The 18,237-nt window shown below is 37.1% G+C and overlaps 1 protein-coding gene across 1 annotated transcript in view; it reads left to right on the forward strand.

Moving 5' to 3' along the window:
• The first annotated feature begins 549 nt into the window (after nucleotides 1-549).
• Nucleotides 550-18,237, forward strand: part of cv-2 (crosveinless 2-secreting protein) — a 39,539-nt gene continuing 21,851 nt past the window's right edge. Inside the window, exon 1 of the mRNA XM_085483432.1 lies at nucleotides 550-608. The gene's annotated coding sequence lies outside the window, so the exon portion shown is untranslated. The remainder of the gene's footprint in view (nucleotides 609-18,237) is intronic.

Genomic DNA, 18,237 nt, shown 5'->3' on the forward strand with positions numbered 1-18,237 from the left:
AACCACTACTACAGCCTCCTTCTCTCCCACCTTCACCACCCACCACCACCACCACCGACATTAGCAACCACCACTACTATTACTACTACTACTACTACTACCATCGTCACTCTTTCCACCATCCCTCCCTCTTCTCTCATTCTCTCGGCGACCGACCGCGCGCGCGATCTTCGTTAATCGCGGTGGTGGAAATCGCAACGGAACTCCTCAGTGCAGCTGCGGCGAGCAGCTGACGCGGAATCATTCAGATCCGCAGTAGAGCTCGTGCCGCGTACGCGACAGGTCGAGACGAGTCGAGACGAGACGAGACGAGACACGCAGTGCCTTGTACTCCCGTTGCATTATCAGTGTGTGCTGGACCAGTCTCGCCGAGATTCGCGCTCTCGCGCGTGTGTGCCTCCGTATCTCGTCGCCGCAAATGAACTCGCGTCGCGAGTCTTACGCGCGCGAGAAAAACCGATTGTGGCCGCGCAATCTCATTGTCAATCAGTGCGGTGCGTCGTCAACGTCAGCGTCAACCTCGTCACGTGGACTCGCGGCGAGGCGCCTCGCTGCTGGCTGCTGAGAAAGGAGTCTGGAAGAGGCCGACGAAGGAATTATACTCGCAGGTGAGTGCGAAAGAGATCCGTGCATGTTTGGCTGCGGGGTATCTAAAAGTCTCACGGGATCCTCGAGAATGTCTCGAGGCGCAATATATAGTTTGTTTGACGGACGAATCGTCGAAGAGATTATGTATTCCGAGAGAAATCTCGTAAAAAATTACGGGGAAATGTATTTAGCTAAAATACAGAAAACAGAGAGAATACAGAAAGGAATTATAATTATAGACGTAGAAAAGGGTTTATAAACAAATATGTATATTCAATAATTACAAAAATATCGATTTTATGATTCTCAGTCATCGTTTTCCTAATCGATTTCTGATATTCTAATACGGACTTTATATACTTTCTCTATTGACATTTCGTAAGAAATTGAAGAATTAACATTTCATATTGCTCCAAGAATATAATCTTAAAATGTTCGAAGAAATTTTCTTCCATAAATCAAAGAGACTCGTAACGTTTGAAGAATCTGCCGCGAAGTTCAGCTCGACATGTAGGGATAATTAAAGTATCGTAATAAGAGATTCATATACGAGCAAAAGAAGAGAGAAAGAGAGGAAATGACGAGACCGAGAATGCGGATTACGACGAGTGATGGATGGATCGATCGGCCTAGCCGAGCGGATTTTTACCACGTGATATCACCGAGAAGAGAGCCGCATAATAATATTCGCCTAGAGGGTTCGAGAGTGTCGGACCTTGCCAGTAGACACGTGCCGAAGATGACACGTGATTCCCATTGAGGTGATAGCGATTCTTCGTGAAATTTCGATGCGTTTAATTTATTGAACGCGAATTTACGTCTCCAGTATACGCATTTTTATTAGACACTTATCGCTAATTATATTATTATTTAATAAAGAGAGGAAGAGGGAGAAAGATTGTGAATTTTGTATTTTTTGATTTTTTTTAAATAGCATATGACATATATGAAAGATAAGAAATAGTGAATTTAGATATTTCTTAAAAGTTTGCAAAATAAGAGTTGCTGACTAAATCGAATGTCAAATCTGTGAGTCACATTTAGCGAAATGTGGGTTGAAAGTATCAGTCACAATTTTTATTTACGTCAAGCGCGCGTTCCATCTCGATGAGGTTTAGATCTAAACAAAATAACGTTTAACGTCATCCTCGCAAACTCGTGGTGATTTTAAGCGCGAAGGAAAAATTCGCGGGATTATCAGCGTCAGCTGTTTGTCACCTGAAGAGATGCCTCTGTGTGAGTGCGAGTGAAAAAAAAACACGTAGTCGTAGGTTACAAAATTAAATTCGCGCGACATCGCGATCTATATCGGTATATATAAAGATATATTCGATTTTTATGACGCGTTGATGCCCGCTTCGTAGGCAGTTTGGAATGTTTTCTTTTTTTTTGTCAATATCTAGAAGTAGCAAGAAATTTATGAATATGAATAAATTGTAGAATTATACGAGATATTCCAACAGGATATCTTTGATCATTTTTTTGTGGGAAAATACAAAAATGTATAACCATTTCGAGTTTTTCTATATAAAGACAAAGTTAATAATATGAGAAAAAATTTGATCGAATGCAATTAACCGATTCATCCGATTGAATCTATAAGGCACGTAAGAAATTACTGATTTAATCATTTATTCGATCAATGGGAACGGACCGATTAATCGATCAAGGCATAAACTATACTGAGTCTCAATCGATTAATCAAGAGAAATCGATAAACGGATAACAATTTAATCGATAAATCTCGTGCGACTGCTCTCGATCGCTTATGTCGAACAATGCCAACCACATAATGAAATATTTCGAAACTGTAATATTATTTGATATGAATAAGCATATTAAAATAGCTATAGTTTCAAGAAAATTAATTAGCTGACTAACAAAGAAACAAAGAAAATAGTATTATTTAGAGTATAATATTTTACTCACTAAAAATAGAATAATAAAATAAGCAATATTTTATTCAGAAATATATATCACAGTACACGAAGAGAATTTTCTTTTAGAATTTATCCTGAAGATCATGATAATCGTAAGAATTTTTCTGATATGTACATAATAAAATATTAATATTTTATATTGTGGTACATATTTTGATCAGAGGGAGAGAGAACTCATAAAAATTTGTCTAATACTATATTATCCCACAATTACTATGATTTTTCAGAAGATAAATTCTAAGACAATTGTAAGAGAAAATTCTCTCTGTGTATAGGAAGAAGTCAAACTTCAGCGTTTGCAATTAGCAGTTAATCAGTCAACACTCCATCAATCTATCATAACAAATATTGCAATGCAAAAGATGCAAAGAATTAATTATTAAATCATCATAAATCATTATTCGAAAAATCATCTCGCAGAGTTTATTATTTCTTAACGAATATATCTTTCGGATATACATTTCATTCATCAAATAAACGTCGCGCGGTAAAAACACGCGATACGAGTTGACGAGATACCATGTGTAACTTCTGATATACACGCGGGATCACATGGATCGCCGCTGTACTTATCGCGAGCGATGTTTCTCAGTGATTTAAAATGCAGGCAAATGTCGAGAGGAAGAGAGTGAGAAAATTCGAAAGAGAAATGTCAGTTCGCGGATATAGAGCCAGGCTCAATCCCTGCAACCTACTCGCGCTCGACTTGCATACATATATACATATACGTATACTGATCGAGCCCTTCCTCGCCAGCACGCACCTGTTACGTTGTGTTGTCGTTTCGCCGCGCGGCGTGGCTGCACGCGACAGCTCGTGCCACTTACTTCCAGTTACCTCTCGGCAGTGCGTGCCGCAGCGTCGCCTTTCTGCTATTTCTCGCCCGACCCCGGCTCGCGAGATCCTCGAGAGATGGGGAGAGATTGATCGTTCGTGATATCCCGTTCGCGCGAGATCGGAGCACGCCGAGGGATCTTACAGGTAGAGTGTGTACAGAAACGTAATAGAATAGAATATATATATATCTCCTTCCTTCTATCTGCAAATTATCCCCGCTGCGATCTGGGAAGCGGAATAAATCAATGTCAATCCCGCGCACGCGAAGAAAAAAGGATGAAGTAGTGCGAGTCTTTGTAACTCGATCTGCCGCCACTCTTCTTTCATTTCGAAGTCGTAGAGCGACATTGCTTTCGAATCCGGGGTATCGATCTTATTAGGGGTTTCAGGAGTAGGTCTTCCTAGTCGAGGAAAAGAAAAGAATATTAGTGGAAAATTTGGAACTGTGTTTGTGCTTGAATCTTGCACGAGCGCATCAATAGTGTAATTTGGAATAAACGATGGAGATGATAAATCATGTAAATTATCATAATAAATTATGTGAAAACTAATACGTTATTTAAGGTGATCCTAAACGTCTTTGAGAAGACTGTTGTTTTTTCCTTTTTATCGACAAAATATATGAGTTCTAATTTTAGGTAAAAAACAATTCTTATGTAGCAAATAAATAGATTTATAATTTATCTAACCTCATATTTTGTCGATAAAAAAGGAAAATAACAACAGACTTCTCAAGGATGTTTAGAATCCTCTTAAGAAAAAAAAGTAAAATTGCCATCGTGATTTTTGTAAATTACGAAAAATATTAGTATATATAAAATAGATTTGATCGTAAAATATTCCTGATCAAAATACGAAAATTAAACACGTGTACAATAGGTCTATTTCTATTGCACTTTCTTCCGTCTTAAAATCAAATTAAAATCAAATAAATTCGGAAAATTATCTTAATATTCGTAACAATAAAAATACAATTTATTATAAGATACATTTTTTTTCGCGGAGAGATAAAAATTCTTTTATCGCGATCGAGGATTTAATGGCCAAAGAATAATATACTCTAAAAGACTAAAGGAGGAAAGGATCGAGAGGAAAGAGATCGCGGTCTTCCGAGGACGATCTCGCGAGAGCAGCTTCTTCCTCGGAGGCACTTTACTCCGGTAAAGCCGCGCGAGCGAGCATGCGAGGTCGAAGCCTTCCCTCTCTCGCTTGAGAGGAACCTGCTGTTCTATCTCCTTTTCTTTCGCCTCTCTCTTTTTCTCTTTCTCTCTCTTTTTCTCCGTGCGCGCCTTTCAACTTACACGCGGTTTCTCTCTCCGACTCGCATCGCACGCGCGCGTCTCTTCTCAAGTGCGCGCTTTTGTGCGGCAAAGAGAGGACTCGCGGCGACTTCGACCGACTGCCAGATTTTTTTTCAAAGCGAAAAGATAAATAAAAAAAAATAAGTTAAATAATAAATCGACCCGAGGAAATAAATTTTTCACTTTTTACGGTGATATTTAAGGTACTAATTATCTCGCTATCTCGCGGATCGCATCTCTATTTATGTTCAAGAGATCGGACATGTTCACTGAAAACATTTTTTTAGGAAAATTGGAAGTAAATCATAAATTCCGCGCCGTGATATATCTTATTTTATTAATCGAAATAATCGCGATATTATTATCGATATTCGCTTTATCCGATTTTCTCCAACGTCACAAAATCGCGTATACGTCAGTGGTGAGTTCGTCGACGCAACCGGATGCACTTAAGGGCCAAGCAACCGCAACAAGTACGAGAAATTACGATCTTGATGTTCGTAAATCCTGACACTGACGTAAAAAGGAAGCGGATCGTTGTCTCCATATATTACACCGTTCGTTCACCGCACGTCTCTTCGCGGAATTGGCTCTCTTTTTTTGCGAAATTACGTACGCAAATCGTAATTATTGACAGCGATATTATGCTGAAGGATATTTTAATGTATATTTCAACACGATCGATTAATTTTAAAAATATATGCGAAGACTGTATAAAGAAAAAAAGCAGAATGACCAGATTAAATTAGTGTCTTTAAAACTTAATAAATACCTATATATTCTCATATTTCGAAAAAAATTAATATTTTCACCTAAGAATATAATTTTTGACATTTCGCTGTGAAACTTATTTATTTTAAAATTTAAGGTGACGTTTAAAATATTTGTACAATGATTCTATGATGATTACGTGATACATGATGCGGAGGAGGAAGAAGAGGGAAATTCTTCGGATATCGCGTCTCCGTATCTATCGTTGATATTTTTCGAACGGTCAAGGACCGTCACGTCAGCTCGCATATATATTGGACATTTGCATTTTAATCTAGACTTCTAATTAAGCAGTCCTATATCTTAAGGCGAAGCGAGCCTATGTCGTCAAGCTATTGTTGCGCGATGAAATTTCGTGCGGCTTATCGGAATATTTTATTTCGCGTCTACACACACAACACAACTTCCAATTCAACAGACCCTATTGTCATCGCTTTCAACGATTGTAATCAATAAAAAAAAATTATTGAAAAAATAATCGAGATGGACGAGATGAGTTTGCTAATTTATTAATCCATTATTCCATTTAGATTTTTACACGACTCATATCGTCCTCGGCTATAATATCCTTTTTTCTCGACCGTAATTTTTCGAGAAAATCTAATTTAAGCTCACATACACATACAATTTTTTTAGGATATATTATCTCTCATATTCTGTTATTATTGTACTAATGTTCGAACTACGTTAAATATTTCAGGTATTCAATGACGTCAATTATTATCGTCGCGTATCACATCGATGACACGACGGCCCGTTAGTTCCACTTTTCGGTTTCATAAACGAATTCTTATATAGAGTCGAACTTTCACGGCTCGATTGAATCTGTGTGTATAATGAGCGCTTCATCTTCGTCGTTGTGTCGTCCATATAGTCTCTCGTTTTACCCACGTTGAATGGGCACTGGATAATAATCGGATGCCGCTTCGAAAATTAAGTCCCGCCTTCTTGCGACGGAGCAAATTACGAGATTGAATTTTGCAAGAATTAATGACTTCTAAAAGTAAATTGAACCTGCCGGCAACATCAACGTGCCGTGTCGTGGCAAGTTTAGATGAGCTCCATCTCCGTGCGCGGCGATAAATTTCAATATTTTAACATCTACAGCGTGCATGCAAACATTGTCACGTCGTGTAATTTTTAATTGAAAAATTCTCTCAACTATATAACGCGAAAGATTTTCCAAATCGGGTAAATTGACAATTAAAGGGGTGAATGCGAGTTGTGCGCAAGAGGCATCGTATATTTTTCTAAAAAAAAGTCGAATAATCTTGGCTTAAAAAAAGTACGAGATAAAAAATTAATAAATAAAGATTAAAGCTGTATTACAATTAATAAAAAGCAGAAATAAACATTACCCCGTGATTATCTTTTACGAGTATTTCGGCGAGCGCGAGATATCTGTTTTCGTAATTGCCGTCGTGAATGAATTTAATTTAAATAAATGACCAAAGGTGCAACTTAAAGATGCAATCGTCGAAGTTGTAATTCGAGATGAGAGAATGGGAAGGGAGGCGCGGATATATTTACTTTCATTGCCTCGATAAAATCGCCTCAATCAAAATCCATTAAAGTAATCGTCTTAATATTCATTTGCTTTCCCTCGATCGTTTTATTATATATCCAGACGGCGGAGTAAGAGAAAGAGAGAGGAAAAAAAAGAAAAAAAATTAAGAGGAAGGCAACGCACGGACCTCTAAGGTCGAATTCTTATTCGTGCACCGAACTCACACCGACCGCCAGATGCATTCTTATACGACGGCGAAACGATCGAAAGTATTATCCTTCGCTTTAAATCAGAGATAAGCGAGACTCGTCTCGTCCATTAAGGACGAAGGATGCACAAGATATTGTGTGGCCGAATGTAGAAGACCGCGATAACGGATTGCGCGCATAATGCATGTTCGGCAGCAGCCTAAGTACATGATTCTCTAAGTCATCTTATGAGAGGAGACAGAGACCACGTGCTCGCCGAGCTCTTTTAAACCGAGCAAGATTATTCTGTATAAATTTAGAACATGAAAAAAAATAATATAAAATAAAACTTTGTCTTCAATTTTATTATGACAGATTTTATGATTTATTTGCAGTCCATTATTTTCGAAGTATAATTAACAACAAAATTTAATCATTTGTGTGCATAAATATATAGAGAAGCTTTATTTCTTTTTTAATTTTCTCAAAATTCGCCCGCTTGCCTATCAATAAATACTGATCATTCTGGCTTTTTTCGACAAATTATCAATTCCAAAATATTTTAGTAGGTTAAATTGCATCAATCGCTCGGGGTGACAGTCATTAAAAGCGAAAGTTTAATTAAAAAGTGCCAAAGAAGTTTACGATACGTAGTATGAATAGAATAAGTCATTTTCGCATGAATATAAATTGAAATTGTACATGAGTATGTGTGATTCACCGAAGGATTAGAGAGACTAAATTTCGCAAACTCCGCCATTCCTACATAAATATATATTCCACGTTCGCCGTTCGCATTTCTAACATTTTTCCGCCATTCGTAATACGTACTTTACGACGAGTTTTATTTCTACCATTCAATGCCTCCTCGGCAACGTCGTATTCGCCCCCGGATCACGTCTCAGGAATCCTTATACAAATGAGATATATTATATAGCCAGCGGGAAAAGTGTGTTTCTCACTTGCATATATAAATGCGAACAGCATTTTAAGCATCTTAATATCAAAGTTAATCATCAAGATATTTGATATAAAAAATCTTAAAGTTGTGTTTAAAGATGACATTCGATTTCATCTGCATCAAGAGAGAACTGTTTCCGTACTTATCAGATATCTCATTAAAATATCAAAAATTAATTAAGATAAATAAATCGATCTTTCAACAATAAAAATCAAATTAATTAATAATTAATTACACGAAATTAAAAATATTTGTCGACCAACACTTGCAAATTATTATTTATTTGATTAAACGTACAACGTTTCGACCATGAGTTTTAAAGAGAAATAGCTGAAATGTTTTGTATTAAAAAATTTAACAACACAATTACTCTACATAAGGATACAAAAGAAAATTGGAATAATATTTATGATAAGATCATAAAGATTGTTTAGGCTCTCATTTATTTATTATATTAAACACATTTAATTGACGATTCGTCAGAAGGACGATGACAGTATTTCTCTCTTCAATTTTTTACATCTGACTCTTGAAGATTTCTACATGTAACTGTGAGTATTAGTCGACAAATATTTTTAATTTCATAATCAAAAAAAAATAGCAAAAACTATTAAACAATTTAATCTGCCGTTTTATTACCGAGAGAAATCATGATTAAGCATCTCGCGGTCGTTTCATTCAACAAGATCTGTTCCGAGCGATCTTGGCAGTTGACATTTCTAACGATCCCCGTGCGAGAACTCATTCCCGTTCAGCGGCGTGAGAAAGTATAAGCGCCATTGTAACACGATTACTTATAACATAACACGCGAACGTGGTCAAGAGTGGCGAGAGGTCGAGGAAAAATTCCGCGCATCAATAAGACCGACTACAGCTGCTCGCGATTCCATTCATTCGCGATTTCCGTTTGCGGTGAGCGAGGGAATTTTTTGGATATTAATACGGCGCCGAAAGATCGGAAATTATCTCTCATTTTCTTTTTTTCATCATTTTCTGCTCCATTATCCTAATCTTCGCGATCGATTTTTTATTCCTTCGCCGATTAAGTTTCGACGTCGAAGTTTTTCGACTCTTTGTTTTCTGTTTCGCCCGGTGCATAAACTATTAATATATATTCCCAGAGAGAATCATGCTGTACATATATGTAAAGCGTTTTCTTCATAAATAAACATAGATAAATATTTTGTTCCTTCGTGTATATCTTTACAACATCGAAATTTTAATCCGCGAAATTATACCGGTTTCAATTCCTCCGCTTTTGTGTGACAACATTCCGGCGAGATTTTATTATACTCCATGATGTCATTTTGTTACGTGAACAATATGATCGGAAAAAAAGGCTCGTTTAATTTAAATGCGCGAGATATAGATATATTTCTTGAATTCGAATGACAAGCTTATAAACAACTCATATTGACGCCAGGCAGGCAAGTTTAGGTATGAAATACTATACGATTCTAAATCCTCGAGCTCTTATTACACGCAACGATATGATATAAGTGAGAGACGTACGCTTTGCAAAAAGTGACATCGAACGGCATGATAGTCTTCGAGCACTCAAACGGTTCAAATATTGAAATTTCAATATTGATTCTCCGACAGAGAGAAGCTGGTTCCGAGTTCCATGCGTTTCTATATGTGCATAAATTATTACACACACGACGCAAAAAGGGATCTTCGCAAAGCCGCGTCTTAATGATTTCCAATCATCCGGTGACGAATGGATTTTCAAAATTTGACAAGTATTTCCGAAGGAAAATAATATTTTAAAGGACTCTATTTATTTAATTAATTTTTCATTCTTACAAAAAAAAAAAAAGATACGATCGTAGCGAACGGATGATAACGAGCGGCTGTCGATATCGATCGATCGATCGTTTTTCCCAACGATTGCTCGTCAATTATCCCAAGTGCGCATTATCCCTAAGGTAAACACGATCGCAGCCGGTGGTCGTGTAACAATAATCGATCGGAGACGCATAGGGGTTTATTACAAACAAAAATCTCGAATTGAGATTTATTTAATTACTTGATATCGTACTAAGAAAAATTTGTATCCTGTGCACAGCTGATCAGTTTCAAAGAAAAATTAATTTTTATTCACTGTACACAGAACACACATTTTTTCTTGGTATAATATCAAGTTAATTAAATAAATAAAAATTAATTTTTCCTTCAAGCCCGACGCCTCATCATCCGCGTCTGATTATTTCTAATCCGTTGAAATTTAAATAATCGATAATTATAGCAATCGCGTAAACGCCACGCCGTATATAACATTGCATAGCGGAAAATCCGAAACACGTGTCTCGTCGGCCGACAAGGAACGCCCATATATGCCAATTGCGAGGAGAAAGAGAGAGAGAGAGAGAAGAGATCGTAAACGCCACACGCGATAAAGATCGACGATATCGGCGGACTTAATGTTGCATTGCATTAGCCTACAACAAACGATTGCTAAATGAGCGATTACCGGACGCCGTTCGCGGCCGATAATTACCGCATCGGACAAGCGGTTATTATCGCTTAGCGGACGATAATTCATTATTATAGGTTCGCGTTAAGTACGTGAGAGACTATATAGCATAGTTCTATACGTGCGCGCCCCTCTGCCGCTTTTATGTAAAAACATGCCGATATTGTTGTTAAACAAGAAGCAATTACCGAGCTAAATGGTCCCTCGGCTAATTAATTTAATGTTCGATATACGCGCGTCGCACTTTACTGCGCTGCTGGAATAAAATCGATTTATAAAGCGAAGAAAGTCGATTTGGCTGATAGATATACTGTCGCGCGACGTAATATCCTGCCCTCTCTGTCTCTTTCTTTCTCGCTGGATACTTTCACTAAAAAAACTGTCGACATTTCGATATATTCAGCGACTGTAATTATTATTTATAGTTGGAGCTAACTAGGGACTTCAAACCTGTGACTTAATAAAGTCTGCGAATGCGATCGATCGACATTATCGTTTATGAGAAAAAAGCATATGTCATATGTGTCTATTTATTTTCTTTTCCTTTACGTTCACATTTGAAAAGTAAATAATTTCCATTAATTGATAATAATCTTCTATAAAATATTTATTTAAGATATTTTTTCAGAAATTTAATACAATATTTACAGAATGAAAATTTTTTATTATACGAATTGAAAATCTGAGTGACAATCAAATTAATATTCTTATTAAGTTTTTAAGTTAAAACTAAGTTTTATTTTTTTTCTCTCATTAATATTATTATATTACGGATTCTTAGTTTTATTATGAGATATAGTCTATGAAAAAAAAAAGTTCTCGTGATCGTCTCTTTCTTCGACTTGTCTCTTTCCCTCTCTCGCTTTCTTGGATCGAAATACAAGGACGCTTAAATTAAGAATTGTAATTCATTCGAATGATTTTACCGAGGCCTCGTAACTGTCTTTCTCGGAATAACAATCCGCGAAAATTACAATCTTTCCGGCGCACGTTACCTCTTTTTGTGCGAATCCGCGCGCGAAAATATACAGCCCGCCCGAAAATATATCGCGCTAGGGGAGCTAATGTGCCGATTAATTGGATCGCAAAGATACAAACCGTTAGTTGTCAGTAAGAAAGATTACTCTGACCTTGCAGAGCCAATTGAAAGCACAAGCCGCACACATATGTTAGCACGTAACTTTCGTTACGTCTTGTTAAATTCAAAAATAAAAATGAAAAGCCCGAGGGAAATACGTATTCTCTCTTTTTTTTTCGCGAATTTCGTTATGTAAGACATAAGAAGAGTGAAGATTATCAAAGTTAAGAATTTTAATGCATCTTTTGGCATCTTAGAGAACAATTTTGTTCCATTAAAATTTTTTTCCGATAATAATCAATGTTAAAGATCTCGATAAAGCTTGATGAGACAGAATTGGAATTCTGAGAAGGTGAAGTTCGCTGAAAATTAAGCGAACCGGCGTATAATCAATCTCAATGTATATGCTTTAACATGATAAAAGAAGGCTCGACTAACTTTCTGAGTAATGATCACTGTCGTCGAAATAATGAAGTACAACGAGAAACGTTGGGCTTAGAAGGGCTTTAGAGGTTGAGAGAGAGAGAGAGAGAGAAAAAAAGGCGAACTGCACGTAACACGGTCGACGCTGGAAAGTCACGACGTGAATAATGCGCGCGTCAGTCTCTATTTTCAATCCCGTAACTTTGCGCGCTCTCATCCTTGTGCCCGAACGCGGAGAGAAAAAGCCGCGCGATATAATCGTGCACTCTTACTTCTCTCAGGCGAGCCTCTTTTTTCCTCCCTCTTCTCTCGCCGTATAATGCCGTACACAATTGAAATGGTTCAAGGCGGAGACATTAAACGCGAACTTGCCTCGTACGCGATAATAAAGTGTAATAATGCATAATATGGAATAATGAAAATTTCCGCTCGTAAATATATACTTATTATGAAAAAAAAGTAAAGATTAAATCCTGTGATAAAAAATAGTTTAAAAGTTAATTAGTTTCTATCCAACGTGAGAGAAATAAGACGACAGAAACTTTCAAAGTTGCCCTTTTGAAGAAAGATTATTTTAAATTATTTATATAATAGAATAAACTGGTCAATTTTTATCAAGATATATTGTCTATTGTCATCAACACACGATATTCTAAAAAAAACTTCGTAGAAGCTAAAATATCTGTAGAATGACATATTTTTAACTTCATGACATGTTTGTCTGTCGGTATTTAAACTGTTTATCAAAATAAAGTTATGCCTATAAGATGCTATATAATTTATATGATGTATTCAATATAATTCTCTTTTTGAAGCAATCAATATATTCTCGATTTTAAAAAATATTTCATATGTAAATTATCGATTTCGTACATTTTTCATCAAAAATTTCATGAATTTTCTATAGATCTCGAGAATTAAATAGATGATAAGTCACATTTGATTGAATGTCTTATAATATGCATGTCAATCAAGTTTATGGATTATCGGATTATACTTGTGAGAAATAGTTTGGCCTTTCTTTTCTCTTCTCGGTTTTTTTTTTTTTTTTTTTTTTTTTTTTAACCCGCGTACACGGACATCTGCTCGCGCATTTCTTCATTTTCATCGTGATTTCTCCGGCGCGGCGGCACATTTTTCCCTCTCTCGCGCGCTTCGAAAGCTGCTTAGATTAAGAGTTACAAGTCGCGCGCGAACAATCCCGCGTCGTAACTGTCTTTCCTAGAATAACGTACACTGAATCGTAACTTTCTCGACAAAGTTTCGACTCGGGGATGCGCGGCACGTTCGGCAAAATATATAGCCGTAATAAAAATATACCGAAAGAGATCGCGGCAATATTCTGCGTTGCGCGGAATCAGCTGCAGGAACAACGTCTCGATGAGTTTGCGCACACAATCGTAAAAAAATATACAGTTTCATGGGTTGTACGCAAGATATCTTTCTCTTTCTTTTTGCGTCTGACATATATTACTTTTCGAGAACATTACCTCACGTCTAGCAATTATTTATTTATTTATTTATTTATTTATAAATGAGATAAAAGAGATCCTTTTAGAATAAATAAACCGAATATATGAATATATGTACTAACAGCAAAGGTGCAGAACACGACGCTAAAATAGAAAAAAAATGAGAATAACAAATTACAATTAAAAAAACATTGAATATTAGGATGCAAAAATGTAACAAAGACAATGAGATATAATTACGGTGACCATTTTTTTTTTAAAGAGAAAATAGAGGCCAATCGTGCAAATTTTAAGGCTTTGTTTCAACATATTTCCAAATCAGTTACCACTTTTACATTTAAAATTCAATCTCATCTGGAGATTGGCAAAAGAAAAGATAACTGTGATCTATCATGTCTTCTTTTAATTTGAAACTCATTACAAATTTTGTCAATTATTTTCGTAAAAATTCTCACGTTAATATGACATTAGTAACGCAAAGTAAAATTAATTTTTGAAAAAGTGAATAAATCTAAAGAACCAGCTATAGTTGAAAACCAAGAATTATCCTCCGAAATAAAGAACGGATGATCACAGTATATACATATATGCATACACGCAATTATAAGTTAAAAAAAGAGGTTGACAAAAAAATGAATGTATAATTTACTATAATCATTCTCATTCAATATTTTATATCGATATTTAATTCACATATAATCCTTCATTTAATCTTTACTCCGATATTTATTTAATGATCATTATTTCGACATAATCGTCAATTGCGAATTACGAAGAAAGAGAGAATTCGCGCTCGAAATCATCGTTGGGGCACGATCAATCATAAATCCGTGCATACATACAATATATGACGGTGCGCGCACGTTGGGGTATCCCAGCAACATCCATTTAAATCAGTCTCAAGCAGGTGTTTCCATACCGCGCGATACACTTCTCGTAAATGCAAGGCGACCGAGCTACCTGTCGGTTTCCCCTTTTTGCTTCTCCGTCTTCCTTATTTTCTCCCGTCCGTTGCATGTGCACGTGCACCGTACTCTGCGCTTTTGCGCAAGCTACCGCGTTTTTTTTCGCGTACAGAGAGAGAGAGATGCACATACGCATGCATGCATGCGTGCGTGCACGCACGCACTCACGCGCAAATGAGTGCGTCGCGCAACGACGCGTAATGGAGAGCCGGAGAGAAAGAGCTCGAGAGAAAGACGCCGGAGAAGTCGGACAGTGGAGGGCACATATAAACACGAGCACGTGTCCGTGAGCGGCATGTGGCAGAAGAGTGGAAAAAGGTGAAGGGCTGCCACTCTTGAGAAAGAGAGATAGAGAGAGAAAGGTTGCATAGTGGGACACCGAGAGGATATTCCTTCTTTCGCGTATAGGTATAAGAAGCGCCATAAAGAATGCAACTAACGTTTTGCACGTGAGACGGTATAATATTAGGCGGCGTGAGAGTCTCTTATCTTGCGTTTTTCATGCGTTGTTTAAATTTAGCTTACGTATGTAGTAATAAAGATATGGAGCTTGTGCAATTAGCGCCTTCAATTAACAACGATTAGCACCTTACGCGGACCTCCATTATAAATATTGATTTTAGATAGCAACCGCGCGCGGAGAGAGAGAGAAAAAGATATCGTTTTATCGATAAGAATATAATTGCCGGCGGGCTTTTTGGTACTGAAAGGAAGAAGAAGAAATGCTTCGCTAAAAGAGGGGAATAGATATATGCAAATGCATTGTATAGCGTTGTGTCAGAAAAATATCCGGCTTTTAATTATCACGGGTAAATTGATTGCAAAACACGCGTCGGTTGACGTGAAGAACGAAAGTGGAAGTTTTCGAGTAAAAGCATATATGTTGGAAGAAAAGAAAAGAGCTACATCGCGCATCGTTTCGCCATTATGTCACACAGGGCAAGATAATACAATCGTTGCATACAATCATTGCAATATGACAATACGTGTCGTTATAATTCATTAGCCAAACCGGAGCTTTTTAATTTGCATAGATTATACGCGATATTAAATTTGAAATGGCGAGGAGATTCGCCACTTGCATTCCGCGTCGTCGCGCTTATCAGTGTTCAAATATATGTTCATCGAGCGAACCTTATGTTATCCCCATCCCCATCCCATTAATGGACGATTACGCAGACATTTCGAGTCGAAGATAATCGGATAAAGCCGCCGCTGGGCGGATGAACCGGGTCTCTAATCGAGAGCTGCTCCGCTTAATTTCTCCGCGAGTTGGCCGGGCCGAGTCTCATAAATCAAAATCTTGACATTTTGTCTACTCACGCGCGAGTCCGGCTGGCCAATAACGGGGCGCATACCTGACGAAATGGATAATTTAGTCGCCGTCTTTCGTATCGGGACGCGTCATCGAAGACGACCGTTTAACAAAACAACAAAAATTATTGACACTTTTATCGCGGTATTTATGCCTCGAAGAATATCGTTGAAAACTCTTGTCAATCGTAGAAATTAATTAATCGTAAAGATCGAGAGAAAAAATGACATGGTTTTTAAAATTGATAGAATGTGACATGCATATGTATGAAGAAGAAAATCTGCATATTTTGGCGTTAGTTGATTATATCGGTTGTAAATAAGGCAACGAAATTTGTATATCGATGTTATTATCGTTCAGTATCGATTCTAAATTATTGAAAAAATGTAGACTTTTAATTATCAAAATATTTAAATATAACAATATTATAGCTGGTAGGCTGTTTTACAACCTACTAGCGGACGCCTCTTTGGATTCCTACGATGCTTACGATCTAATTTAGCGCACTCTACGGTGCAACGAGCCTAGAACTTCCCTTTGGGGCGCCGTTTGTTACGAGTTTATTCGCCGCTGTCGAGATTCGATCGGAACGCTTAGTCGGCGAATTAGCGATGCGCTCAGAAAAAAATGTATTCGAAGCAGCTGGAGAGCTCGCGTCATGACGGAATCCTAATTAAAAGTCCGAGGCAAAACGAGAACGATCGCTGGGAAACGCTGGTAGCGGAGAGGAAGAATAACAGTAATAACAGCACTCTCTCAAGTGAAAAGTGGTAATGACTATTAATAGTTAAATATAATGGCGCGCACAAAGAGGACGACAGAGCGAAAATCTACGATCTTATAATATATCGCCTCCTTTCTAGAGAAAATTCAGCGAGGAACTGAAAGTTTATCTTAACGCGGAAAGAATAAATGTTATACATTTTTCGAGAACGCGTAATTAATTGAAAAGAAAATAAAAATATTAAAGAAAAGAAGTAAACAATTTTTTTAAAAATTACAAGTATAAGAAAACAAATTCATATATCGATAATTAAATTATTAGCGAGATGAATTTTTCTTCGTTTTATGAAGGAGATCGAAAAATTGTTCAATAAAAAAATACCATTATTTTTCTAATACTGAAAATTTTGATATTTCAAAATATATTTATGAAAACTAGAGACTATCTTTGCTCTATGACTTTTATCACTATTATACGAGGTTAATAAAAAAATTATCTATTGAACAATGATGTGTCATCAGCAGTCATCATATTCGATAGTGGCGATGAATAATGCGAGAAATATAAAACGTATCGAGAAAATATTTTTAAGGGAGCCAAGGAGATCGACGTCGACGGTAAAAAGACATCCGAGACGCCGTGCAGCGGCGATGAGTCATAATTTCTATTTAAATGTGCGTAATTAAACGCTCGTGCGTATATGCGAGTACAAGCCGCGGCTGTATGTATACGAGCAAGCGCCGTCACGCCAAGCGGGTTTCCTTCCTGAATAAACGCTTAAAATAGTGTATGCAAACACGGGCACTCTTTCTCTCTCTTCTAGTCCCTCTGATAAATGTTGCTCAACATTGTCGCCGCGAAATACATCAATGACAAGCGACGGCGCGATTTGTCGACGCGCTTAGTGCACGCACAGCTGGCAGATCAGGTGGACCCGGCCTCTACCTGTGCGTACATGTGGATGTATGTGTGTGTGTATGCGAGTCGTGCGAATATTTATTAATCACGCCCCATAATAGAGCTGTTCCACTTAAGACTCCGCTCCACTCGTGAATTTGATATACTTTCATACATGCGGTGGTGTGCGTATGCACCGGGAAAATTTTCCACGCCGATGTTTTACGACTGTCTGTCTGTTTGCTTGCTTGCTTGCTTGCTTGCTTGCCTGCCTTCTTGCTTGCTTGCTTGCCTGCCTGTTGTACGCGTACGAGAATAATCGCGCAAACTCTTTATGTGCTAAAATGCTCACCGATTTTGCACGTCGATTATTGTACTAATCGATATTGAACGCGATAAAAAAAGAATCAAATTATACCTAGTAATATTGCACATTTTTGACAATTAATTCTATTTATCTCTCTTTGTCTTTGTTTTCGATCTACTGCGTGACATATAGTGTTTGAAAGCACTGTATATATCTAATTTAAATCAAAACTGAATCTTTTTATATATGATAGATTATTTTTTCGCTACACAAGTAAAAATCTGATCTTTTATATTCATTAATTTATATTATTTATATCATCCATTTTCGTCCAGACTTGAGAATAGCTTCGGTGATTATTAATTTAGTATTCTTGTAATTTCGGTAATCACGATACTCTCGCATTCTTTTTGTACTACCACGTGTATATCCGCGTAATTCAATCCGCATGTATTATCTCTCTGGGAGACCTACGTATGTCTTTCAC

Source organism: Nylanderia fulva, unplaced genomic scaffold, assembly GCF_048542155.1.
Source record: "Nylanderia fulva isolate GAGA-0341 unplaced genomic scaffold, ASM4854215v1 Scaffold25, whole genome shotgun sequence".
Classification (NCBI taxonomy): Eukaryota; Metazoa; Arthropoda; class Insecta; order Hymenoptera; family Formicidae; genus Nylanderia; species Nylanderia fulva.